This window comes from Diadema antillarum, unplaced genomic scaffold, assembly GCF_040938485.1.
Source record: "Diadema antillarum isolate AM-2024a unplaced genomic scaffold, OU_Dant_1.0 scf00000064, whole genome shotgun sequence".
Classification (NCBI taxonomy): domain Eukaryota; kingdom Metazoa; phylum Echinodermata; class Echinoidea; order Diadematoida; family Diadematidae; genus Diadema; species Diadema antillarum.
The window spans coordinates 2167308-2179740 of record NW_027270953.1 but is presented as its reverse complement, the minus strand read 5'-3'; the positions used below and the strand labels follow the sequence as shown (position 1 = coordinate 2179740).

Sequence of the window (12433 nt, the reverse complement as noted above, 5' to 3'; positions counted from 1 at the left end):
GTCCTCCCCTTGAGCACTCGAAGGTGAAGTCGTTTCTGTCCTATTTGCCTGGAGTCCATAAGTAGTACCCTCAATTGCACATCCGTTACACCCACCGTTATTAGAGGAAGCAGGGTTGTCCACATGCCTTTGCTGTTGAAAATCATGACAAAGTTAAAGGGGAATTAACCCCAAGTAAACATACGGATTGAGTAAATGCAGCAATATTGATAAAACAAATAAAAGTTTGAGGAAAATCGGACAATCTGTGGAAAAGTTATGAATTTTTAAAATTTGGTGACAAGACCACTGGATCAGAAGACTAATACATATCATGACGTCACACATGTGCTACGATATAAAGAAAGTCTAAAGAAAATTCCACAAAATATCATTTCATATGAAAATACACATTTCCTAAACTTGTAACTGACATGAATGTCAAGAGTGATATTATTCCCCCTGCTTTCTGAAAGAGGTAAGACTAGTGCTCTTTCATTATGCTAGAAAAGTGAAAAAAATAATTTTCTTTATATTTTCTTTAGATGGTCACATATGTGATGTCATGATCCGTAGTAGTCTTCTGATCCAGCGGTCTCATCACCAAAACTTCAAAAATTCGTAACTTTTGAACGGATTGTCCGATTTTTCCTCAAACTTTCTTTGATGTATACTACTAAAAATATTGGTATATTCACTCAATCAACTTGCACTTTTGGGATTGATTCCCCTTTATAACTGAAAATGGCACGTATACTGATACCTCTTTCGGCAGATACTTAATTGGAGATGGCGACAAACTTTATAAAGCTAGAATATCCTCCCAATCATCTCATTCTATACACCGCGTTTGAATGAAACCCATCGATTTATAACGACATTATTGCGTTGTAATGTTCATCCAGTCAGGTTGACCGTTTACCCAACAAACGGATCAATTAGAGCAATCACCAACGAATGCTTTTCTTTACCCATCAGTCACCACAATACAATATTTGTAGATAATCCAGGACCTGTAAGAATACAAATTCTATTGAAATAAAGTTACAGAATGCCTTTTCGTCACCATGATACGCCACTCTGTAAAAAAAAAAAAAGAAAAAAAAATCAAGAGGGCCTATATAATACCGAATTTGAAAACGATTTCATCACAAATGGATTTTCTACTGTCGCCCACCCGTCGACCACTCACACGTGCCTGATCTGCAGACACACTGGCTGATTGCTGCGACCTGTTACTGTGCATGCTGCTGTTACGATCAGCGCTGCTAGAGGAAGACTGCCTGACCCCACCTGGGTTCTGTTTATAAATGTCATGATGAATTATGAAAAGTGAAATGACATGTGGATTACTCTTTCGGTGTAATAATATACTTAGAGACGGCAATAAACATCATGAGATTCGAATGCTTAAGGAGTTACAAGTTACGAGAACTCATTGAAATGCCTAACCATTCATCTACATAACATTTTAGGAACAAAATCTTTCCATCCATCGTGTCCATGACATTATTACAGTACAAACTGACATCCATTCGGGTTGACTCTTTACTCGGTCACAATCGGATCAGAGTTTCGATCACTTTCCCCTAACTACCCTACACCACGATGTAAACGCGGACGCATCCCCCTTCAAACCCCCCCCCCCAAAAAAAAAAAAAAAAAAAAAAAAAAATCACCACTTCAGTCTGCGAGCGACCTCAACGCCGGACGCTAAATAATTATTCTTGTTTTGTTTTGTTTTGTTCTTTACTTTTTTCATTTTGCACCAGGGGCAACAAAATCGCGGGCAAAAATAATTCTCATCCTGCACTGATTTTATTCATATCTACGAGTATTCTTACAGTGTTTACTATGATCGACCGTATATACTGTGTATCCGTACGGTACGGAGCACCTACACGTTTGCATGTGTACGTGCAAGTACGTGTGCTACTTACAAGTATGTAGGGTCTATGTACAGCACATTAATACTTCTGATCTAGATATTGAAAATGCGATCCCAAGTGCGAGCCTTAGCCTCATTAAAAAAAAAAAAAAATGGAGGGGCAAGTATATCATTTTGCCCCCCATAATTCCCGAGACGAGAAGGTTTTCTTGCTTTTTTGCCAGAAAAAAGTTTACCCCCATAAAAAAAAAATTGAAGGGCAAGCATATCATAATTTTGCCCCCCCCCCCATAATTAGTAATTAATGAGATGAGAAGATTTTCTTGTTTTTTGACAGAAATAAAAAGTTGCCTCCATAAAATGTTCGAGGGGCAAGCGCACCATATCTTCCCCATCCCACATAATTATAATTCCCGAGATGAAAAGATTTTCTTGCTTTTTTTTTGTTGGAAATCTGTTGATTTTTTCACCCAAAAAGTGCACCAGATGGCAGGTTGCTGAATTTCAATTCTAAAAAAGCAAAATCTCTCTCATGAGGGAGTGGGTGTCCTCCTCCCACATCCTCCCCTTCACTCACTCCGCTCGCTCTTGTTTCGTCGCGTTCATGATATTCAGTGTAAATATTAAAACAGCAGGTTTATTTTGATGATATTTTATAGGCATATTGTTCAATAATAATCTACATCAAAATAATATACTGCTACCTTAAACAAGTGGGACTGTTTCAAGTCGATGAAACAAGCAAAAAACATGCATCAAAATACACCATTTAAAACATGCAAAAACTTCTCGACCTGGGAGGAGGACACCCCCTCCCACACCCTCCCCCTTGCTCACTCCGCTTGCTCTTGCTTGGTCGTGTTCATGATATTCAGTGTAAATATTATTAAAGCAGGAAGTTTATTTTGATATCATTTTATAGGCATATTGTTCAATAATAATCAACATCAACATACTGCTACCTTAAACAAGTGGGACTGTTTCAAGTCGATAAAACACTCAAAAACCTGCATCAAATTGCACCATTTACAACATCAAAATGCAAAAAGTTCTCACCGGGGAGGGGGTGTCCTCCTCCCATACCCTCCCCCTCACTCACTCCGAAAACTCCCTCCCCCTTGCTCGCTCCGTTCGCTCGGGCTCGGTTGCTTTGCTCCCTCGCATACTAACAGCACCCCCCCCCCCCCCCCCCCAAAAAAAAAAAAAAAAAAAAAAATGAAATCCTAGCTACGCCGGTGTCCTTTCCCCGCTTGGTTTCCCTAAAAAAACCCCATAAAGTCTGGGGATTGATTACTAACGCACCCCCTTGAAAAAAAGCTGGTGACGCCCCTGTAAGGGGTTGTTGTTGTTTTGTATTTAGTGGCGTTTTCCATTCTCTTTAGAATATTTACGCCAAACACTGCTCTATAAATTTCTTTTCCTTTTATCATTTTTTTCTTTCACAAAAAAAAGAGAAAATATTATGATGAGTATCCTTGGTCAGCTGTCGGTACGTCTATTTGCCTACTTAAAGTATCACATCTTCTGGCCAATCCGGCTCATTGTCTCGAGCAGACATCTCTGCCGTTATTAACGGCCTAGGCCCCTCCGATATGCAGGCAGTAGAGTCCGATGCTTACCAACACAGGAACCTCAATTGGTCCGATTCAAAGCCAAACAAAACAAACAAGCAATATTAATACGATGCAAATATATATAGTAATCACATATAAATTTTTGAGTAAAGTAAGCAATGATTTGAGTAAAGTAAGCTATAAGGGGCAGGGTGGCGTATATAGCCTTTGGTCAAGGCCCTCTCGCTGTATGGTGAAGAGAGTCCAGCTGATGGGGTAGCGCTAGGCTGTCGTGCTCGGGTGGAGACCTTGACAAAAGACTAGACGGCGTAAAGCTGCTGGTTTCAAAGCGAAGAGATATTTGATTTTATCTACCGAGGGAAGTAAAAACGAAGTGAGAAAAAAAAAAAACTCCCATCAACTGCGCATAAATAATGAAATACATTGTAGGTTGTTCGTAATAAGCTCGGTTAAGTGGTCTGCATCAGCTCACAATTAACTGTGTAATCATAATCAAAGGGTTGGGAACATTTTTCTCTCCTTTGGTAGATACCCGGCCCCTGCAGGTGTAGACAAACTGTATGAAGTGACATAATGTGGAGAATGACCAATCACGGGGGACATAGATTGAATGCATTTATATGATAGGCCTATAGGTTTACCCGCCCTATTTCATCAGATTTGCACTCGCATTTACGAGAAAATTTTCAAATTCAAGCGATTTTCGTCAACTCTCTGCTCTCACGGTTCCTTTTGATTATTTGGTCATTCAAATTCGTTTCATGTCATTCCTTTAAGATTCTATTTCATTCAGTTGCGAGGGAAATTCATTCTATTTAACGAGGCCCATATTTGTTTAAACAGATGAGTTGCTACAAAGAACATAAGCAGTAACGAAAAAACACTGCCCATTTATGCTGTAAATATTATTTTTGTCTGCTTTAATTTCTTTATGTTCCTCATGGCAGTGCTGTTGGGAATTTGCATGCATTTCTTGCGCAGTTTTAATTTGAACCCACTTTCACGTTCATGTGAGAAAATCATGATAAAGATGCTGATGAAATCAAATTTAATGAGCTATAGTAAGCCTTTTAAATGTTGATCTCGATGATCATCTAAATTCGCTCGATTTTGAATGATCGCACCGTGAAATCAAGTGCAAATCTGATGAAATTGTGCGAGAAAACATATAATACGTAAATGATTTTTAATCAGATTCTCACTCGATTGTTCCGAGGTACGCAATCAACATTTTCGAACTTCCATAGAAAACATCCCACCAGCACGAGCAGTCCCGGGATCACGACGACACAGATCACTACAGCAATCGTACTCACACCACCGTGCGACAAACCTGTCAATGTGGAAAAAATGTTTGGAAGGTATACTCAGGGAGGTGCTAGAAAAGGAGAGACAACTCCTGCTCTCCTTTGAAGTCATTCGCGGCACCGCCGAGAAGTTGTGCGCTTAACTACAGGTGGAAATCAGGTGCTTTGACAAAAGAGAGCATCAATAATCGGGACTAGCGCTCTCACATCTAGAAATACTTGCCCCTACTGCATTTCGCGCTCTCTCTTTCAATGTGATGGCTACAATGAATGTGTGTACCTTGAATTGGAGCAGCGAATCAAAATGTAGTATAAAACTGACAATTTTAACAGTAAATAGTTTAAAAGCACGCTGGTACACGCTTTAGCGGAGTACTTTATTTGAAAGATCAAAATATCCCAGATTAAAGGATAGAAAACTAACATGTGGACATGTGCCCATTATAGAAAAATATTAGGTTTTTAAGATGGCCTAATTTTCATTTCATTTCAATTTGCGCATTAAGAAGAAACTAGAAATACATGTTTATAACATTGAATTCTTTCCTAAACTACTCTTACTCAATTCGAGTATTTCATTTAAAATTTTACGGGGAAATAAAGCTTGTAATTCAACGAAAGGTGAAATGCGTTCTTCGTCTCCGAACTTCGCCTTGCAACTAGAGCGGTGCAGAGCATGACTTCAAAGCGTATAGTGGAATGCTAGACATCCCATTAACGCTTTGAACCAAAACTTGTGTTTGCATGAATTACGAAGAGTTGTCTCTCCTTTTCTAACACATCCCTGGTATACTGTAAGGTAGTGGGAGAGCAGATGCATATATATGCCCTCTACAGTTTAGTAAAGTGCAGTGCCGTATTTTATAGGTTTTCCCGCCCAATTTCATCAGATTTGCATTCAAATTAACCCGTTGAGGACGGATTGATTTTGCTACAATACACATTTCCCATAGACACCTGCCCGAGTATACTCGGGACTCGTCCTCAACGGGTTAACGAAAAAGCGTTCAAATTCAAGGGATTTTGGTCACTGCTCTAATCTCACGGTTTATTTTAATTTTTTGCGTATTCAATTTCATTTTATGTCATTCCTTTTAGAATTTATTTTTTTTCAATTTAGAGAGAAATTGATTCAATTTAACAACTCAAAGTTGGCATTCATATTTCGCGCCAGCTGGATGCACGTTCAAATCCGTGCCAAATAGTACCAGTTTCAATTTCATTTAAAGGAACACAACTTCGCACTTTGAACTTTCGAATTCAATAAGCATTACTATACAATACCCTTGCGGGCCTTTTTTTACTGTCATTGTTGGATGATACAATTTCATTTTCATTTCAAAATCTCATTTGATCAGCTTGATTGTATTGTATGTATTTCTTTGCAATCGACCTTTCTTTCATTTTCAACTCATCCCATAACAGCATGGATGTAACATTCAGGAAATAGTAATATCCCAGAATATCTTAGGAGTCCTATACGACCAAATCCATATTGATCCATTTTGATTCCATTCCTTATTTCCCCGTGTCCATATCATAAGTTGCCGCAATCGGATCAGCTGTAGATATAGACTTATTTAACAATAATATCGCCAGTTTTGCTGGTTGTCAAGGTCATGCTTCATCCACTGATTCTGTCCGTATAAGCCAGATCGGGATTCCAGTTTGAGCATGAGTAGAAAAAGGTCATTTGTACAGGTTGATTTTTAATTTCACCGAGATAAGCATCTGTAATGCTATGATTATTCATGGATGGAATCCCTATAAATGTTGCCTGCCATAGCAGTACATCCACCTGACAGCAAGCCTGGCATTTGGCAATGTTAATAGAAAAAGTTTGTAAGTGTATTTAAAACAGCGCAATGAAATAATTCTAGATGCTTCCCAAAGTGTTGATTGACGAACCATTCTGGTCACTTCATCTACACAGGTTCATTCGTTGTTAGAATATGAGTTCCATAAATTGCTATGTTGGGCAAGCTAATGCATTATGTCGCTTTGAATTGACTGGAGTGCCTAAGCAACTAAGAAAAATGAAAGGTCATTATTTTGTACCCATGTGCACATGAGCTATCTCCGAACTGGCTTATTCGAGATGTTCACGCATCATACTCCTTGTAGCAAAAAAAAAAAAAAAAAAAAAAAAATGTGCATGAATAAAGTTTTAATATATGTGTTTGAAAGTCGGGTTTTATACGAGTTATTAGCTAGTATGAGTAAAAAAAAAAAAAAATCAAATTTCAAGATATATTAAGTTTGCATATTCTAACAGCCGAGTAACTGCGAAGAATAAAAGCAACAATGAAAAGACTGCCCATACTTTGTAATTGTTTGCCTTATTGTGAATTTGAATACCTTTAACGGGCCGTTAACGATCGCCCCGACACTGTACAGGCATGCTAACCTGGAAATATTGAACTGCACACTACTTGAATATGAGACCATTCTGAAGCAAATAACTTTCACACAACAATGGACATAATAAAGTACATTGTACTCTTAAATGAATCCCACAAGGACTGGAACCATCACCCCCCTGCATTCCCACTGATTCCCACTGATCAGTTACTAGCCATCCCCTTTTAGTAACCGGTATTCTTCAGTGGCAATTCCTCTATATAGTGCATTTTCCAATCCCATAATCCAAATTTAGTGTAACCGATAAAGGAAATATACCGTTTTCAGGAGCACGATTTTCAGACCCTTTGATTTCGGTTGGCGTAATCGGTTCCGACTCAGTGGCAATTGTCTTCTTGTCACTGCTTTGTGTTGTCTCACAGTTCTCGCAAGTTGCCATGACAACGCCACTTTTGTCTGCTTGGCTGTCCCGGGTGGACACTGCCGCTCTTGAACGTGTTTTAGTGGTTGATCCTTGTGAAGCCGTTGACGTTAATCGTTTCGGGAAAGATTCTTTCACAGACCGTGTTTGACGTACTGGTGCAAACAATCTTGACTCGTTCGTTCATTCCACATTCCGAACACTCGTGGCATTTTGCGCAATTATTGAAATTAGTCTGGAAGAATTTATGAGGACAAACTTCACATCTATAGGTGAGAAAAAAAGATGAAAATACAAGTAAATTATAAACAATGTTAATAAGATCTTGTTAAGCCAGGGTAGCCTCCAACGGCGTAGCCAGGATTTCATCTTAGGGGGGCGGTTTGTCTGCGAGGGAGCGAAGCGACCGAGCCCGAGCGAGCGGAGCGAGCGAGGGGGGGGGGGAGGGTTTTGGGAGGGGGGTGTCCCCCCTCCCACGGTAAGAACTTTTTGCATTTGGATGTTGTAAATGGTGCAATTTGATGCATGTTTTTGCGCGTTTTATCGACGTCGAACAGTCCCACTTGTTTGTGGTAGCAGTTTATTTTGATGTAGATTATTGTTGAACAATTTGCTTATAAAATGGTGTAATTTAGATACACTTCTTGTATTAATTCTTTTCACTGAATATCATGAACGCGACTGAACCCGAGCGAGCGGAGCGAGCGAGGGGGTAGGGGAGGGTGTGGGAGGGGGTGTCCCCCTCCCACAGTAAGAACTTTTTGCATTTTGATGTTGCAAATGGTGCAGTTTGATGCATGTTTTTGCGCGTTTTATCGACGTGAAACAGTCCCACTTGTTTAAGGTAGCAGTATATTTTAGTGTAGATTATTATTGAACAATTTGCCTATAAAATGGTATAATTTAACCTTCTTGTATTAATTCTGTTCACTGAATATCATGAACGCGACTGAACCCGAGCGAGCGGAGCGAGCGAGGGGCGAGGGGAGGGTGTGGAAGGGGGTGTCCCCCTCCCACAGTAAGAACTTTTTGCATTTTGATGTTGCAAATGGTGCAATTTGATGCATGTTTTTGCGCGTTTTATCGACGTGAAACAGTCTCACTTGTTTATGGTAGCAGTATATTTTAGTGTAGATTAAATTGTTATTGAACAATTTACCTATAAAATGGTATAATTTAAATACACTTCTTGTATTAATTCTGTTCACTGAATATCATGAACGCGACTGAACCCGAGCGGAGCAAGCGAGCGAGGGGCGAGGGGAGGGGGTGGGAGGGGGTGGGAGGGGGTGGGAGGGGGTGTCCCCCTCCCACGGTAAGAACTTTTTGCATTTTGATGTTGCAAATGGTGCAATTTGATGCATGTTTTTGCGCGTTTTATCGACGTGAAACAGTCCCACTTGTTTAAGGTAGCAGTATATTTTAGTGTAGATTATTATTGAACAATTTGCCTATAAAATGGTATAATTTAAATACACTTCTTGTATTAATTCTGTTCACTGAATATCATGAACGCGACTGAACCCGAGCGAGCGGAGCAAGCGAGGGGGGAGGTGAGGGTGTGGGAGGGGGTGTCCCCCTCCCACGGTAAGAACTTTTTGCATTTTGATGTTGCAAATGGTGCAATTTGATGCATGTTTTTGCGCGTTTTATCGACGTGAAACAGTCCCACTTGTTTAAGGTAGCAGTATATTTTAGTGTAGATTATTATTGAACAATTTGCCTATAAAATGGTATAATTTAACCTTCTTGTATTAATTCTGTTCACTGAATATCATGAACGCGACTGAACCCGAGCGAGCGGAGCGAGCGAGGGGCGAGGGGAGGGTGTGGGAGGGGGAGGGGGTGTCCCCCTCCCACGGTAAGAACTTTTTGCATTTTGATGTTGCAAATGGTGCAATTTGATGCATGTTTTTGCGCGTTTTATCGACGTGAAACAGTCCCACTTGTTTAAGGTAGCAGTATATTTTAGTGTAGATTATTATTGAACAATTTGCCTATAAAATGGTATAATTTAAATACACTTCTTGTATTAATTCTGTTCACTGAATATCATGAACGCGACTGAACCCGAGCGAGCGGAGCAAGCGAGGGGGGAGGTGAGGGTGTGGGAGGGGGTGTCCCCCTCCCACGGTAAGAACTTTTTGCATTTTGATGTTGCAAATGGTGCAATTTGATGCATGTTTTTGCGCGTTTTATCGACGTGAAACAGTCCCACTTGTTTAAGGTAGCAGTATATTTTAGTGTAGATTATTATTAAACAATTTGCCTATAAAATGGTATAATTTAGATACACTTCTTGTATTAATATTGTTCACTTAATATCATGAACGCGACTGAACCCGAGCGAGCAGAACAAGCGAGGGGGGAGGGGAGGGTGTGGGAGGGGGTGTCCCCCTCCCACGGTAAGAATTTTTTGCATTTTGATGTTGCAAATGGTGCCATTTGATGCATGTTTTTGCGCGTTTTATATCGACGTGAAGCAGACCCACTTGTTGAAGGTAGCAGTATATATATTTTAGTGTAGATTATTATTGAACAATTTGCCTATAAAATGGTATCATTTAATACACTAGTCTTCTTGTATTAATTCTTGCACTGAATATCATGAACACTGTCTGTTCAGCAATAAAACAGAAAAAGCATGCACACGAGGGTGTAGATAGGGGCATATCCCCTCCCACACGAAGGTGATTTTGCGTTTTCAGACCTGAAATTCAGCGATCTGGTGCACATTTTTGGTGCAATACTTTTTCATCGCAGTGTTAAAAGTGTGAATTTAGCTCTTATTCCGAATGTGCACCATCTGTGCGTATGTATAAAGTCTAAAGCTTAGGGGAAGGGGGATTCCCCCTCCCGCTCGCGGAGCTTTTGCGTTTTTAGAATTGAAATAAAGCGATCTGGGTATAGCCACAGTCTACTTCTTTGCATGGCGGGGGGGGGGGGGGGAGCAGGGAGAAGGCGTGGGCGAGTGTTATCTCCACCCTTCCCTTCCGATGGAGCTTTTATCTTTTTAAGGTTGAAATTGAGATATCTCGTATACGCATATTTGATGGAATCAACATTTGGGAAATCACTAAAAAAAAAAAAAAAGACTGATGGGGGGGGGGGGGACTGAGGGAGGAAAGGGTCGATTAAAAGGGGAAATTCCCCTTATGAGGGAACCTTCAGTTTTCGGAATATAAGTCTTGTGGACTCAGAATTATTCAGAATTTTTTGTAAATCTAAAAAGTGTACTTAGCTAGGGAAAGAGGCACAGAGGGGGTTTGGGAGGGGGATACCCCCTCCCAAGCACGAGAAATTTTGCATATTTTGAACTGAAATTCAACGATCTGGTGCACACTTTGAGTGAACTATTCAAAAAATATCTTATTGATGAAAGGTTGCAAAGGAGACCCGCTTCATGTGCATGCATACAGTATACACGCATTTTTTTTTTCCGCCTCCCAAATCCCCGGTCCAAATCTTAGGGGGGGGGGGGGGCCGCCCCCATCGCCCCCCCCCCCTGGCTACGCCAGTGGTAGCCTCTTCAGTATTGCCACTGCTCTACCAGAGGACCCTGCCATTGTTATAGCGTTGCCAGGTACACCTGGGTCGAGAGGGACGTGGTATGGGTAAAACATTTTTGTCCAAGGACGTAAGCACTGGGCGGGATTCGAACTCGAGAGTCATACCCAATGTGCCACAGCGCCCCAAGCACGTGTTTTTCTTTACACATGGAAAACAAAGGGAAGGAATTTGATTGCCATATTTGATCTATAGTCATAGTAAAAACTTCACAACCGTCATAATGTTACATCAAGACTTCGTTTTTACTTTGACACAGACGAATGAAAAAAACCAACCAAACAAACAAATAACAAACCAACCAATAACCAGACGAAAGTCATTATATCAATGGTGCTGAGGAACTTGGAACTTTCAAACAAAATCACTGTTCCGTTATACCAATGATCATGAAACGCGAGTAATGATTTAAGAAAATGCTTACTGTGGGGTTTTCTTTTTGTTGTTCTTTCGTTATCCCATCGCAAGGAATCTTACAAAAATGCCTAAGCTCTATCCCAGTAAGTTGAGCATATTGGGCTGGACATGGGGTCAAGTGCATCACACTTTTGGTTTTCTCACATGTCTGTCTTGTCTTCATCGGCACTGATACATGGTTTAATCTTCACCTGGCCCGGCTCGCAGAGTTTGAGACCTTTGACACCGTTCGGACACAGCTCAGAACTCTCGTCGTACGTCATTGGAGAGTCAAACTCACAATCCGATTTCTGTTAAATGAATTCAGAAAAGAGAATGGGGAACCTGGCACAAAAATTACAAAATATCTTAGTGTGTCGTCTTATATTGCTGTCAAACTTTAACAATTTCGTATTGTACTATTTTGTTTACATGTTGTATAGGCTAATCATTGTAGGAGACTTGTCGTCGAGAAAAGCAAATACATCACCTTCGTGAGAAGATTTTCCCGTTCAGCTATAGCTATTGATGATTTTCAAAGGGGAACAGTAATTGATATACGTGTATATGTAAACTATACTCACACACGCACACGCACACACACACACACACACACACACACACACATATATATATATATATATATATATATATATGTAGCAAATATATATATTTAGGTGTGACAGAGGAATGACTGCTCGGAGACGTTGCAGTATGTTCACTAATAGCCTTTAATTTTCCCGAGCTTTCGACCGAGTTACCAGTCTTTTTCAAGGGCTTGGGAAGTAAACAAAACAAGAAAAAACAAAAAACAGGAATCAATTTGCATGCGTGCATATATATTACTTACATATGTATTGATAGAGAGAGAGAGGTGTGGGGGCGGGGGGGGGGGGGAGCTAGGGTCTTGACCATACTCTCATTGAGAGAACCAGTGTCA

At 40.3% G+C, this 12433-nt stretch overlaps 1 long non-coding RNA gene across 1 annotated transcript; it reads right to left on the bottom strand.

Moving 5' to 3' along the window:
• Positions 1 to 1177: 1177 nt before the first annotated feature.
• Positions 1178 to 11747, bottom strand: LOC139716382 (uncharacterized). The gene is made up of 4 exons (XR_011709898.1): positions 11659 to 11747; positions 7428 to 7796; positions 4644 to 4774; positions 1178 to 1279 (listed from the first exon to the last, which is right to left on the bottom strand). It is a non-coding gene; the product is annotated as an uncharacterized lncRNA (long non-coding RNA).
• Between the last annotated feature and the right edge of the window lie 686 nt (positions 11748 to 12433).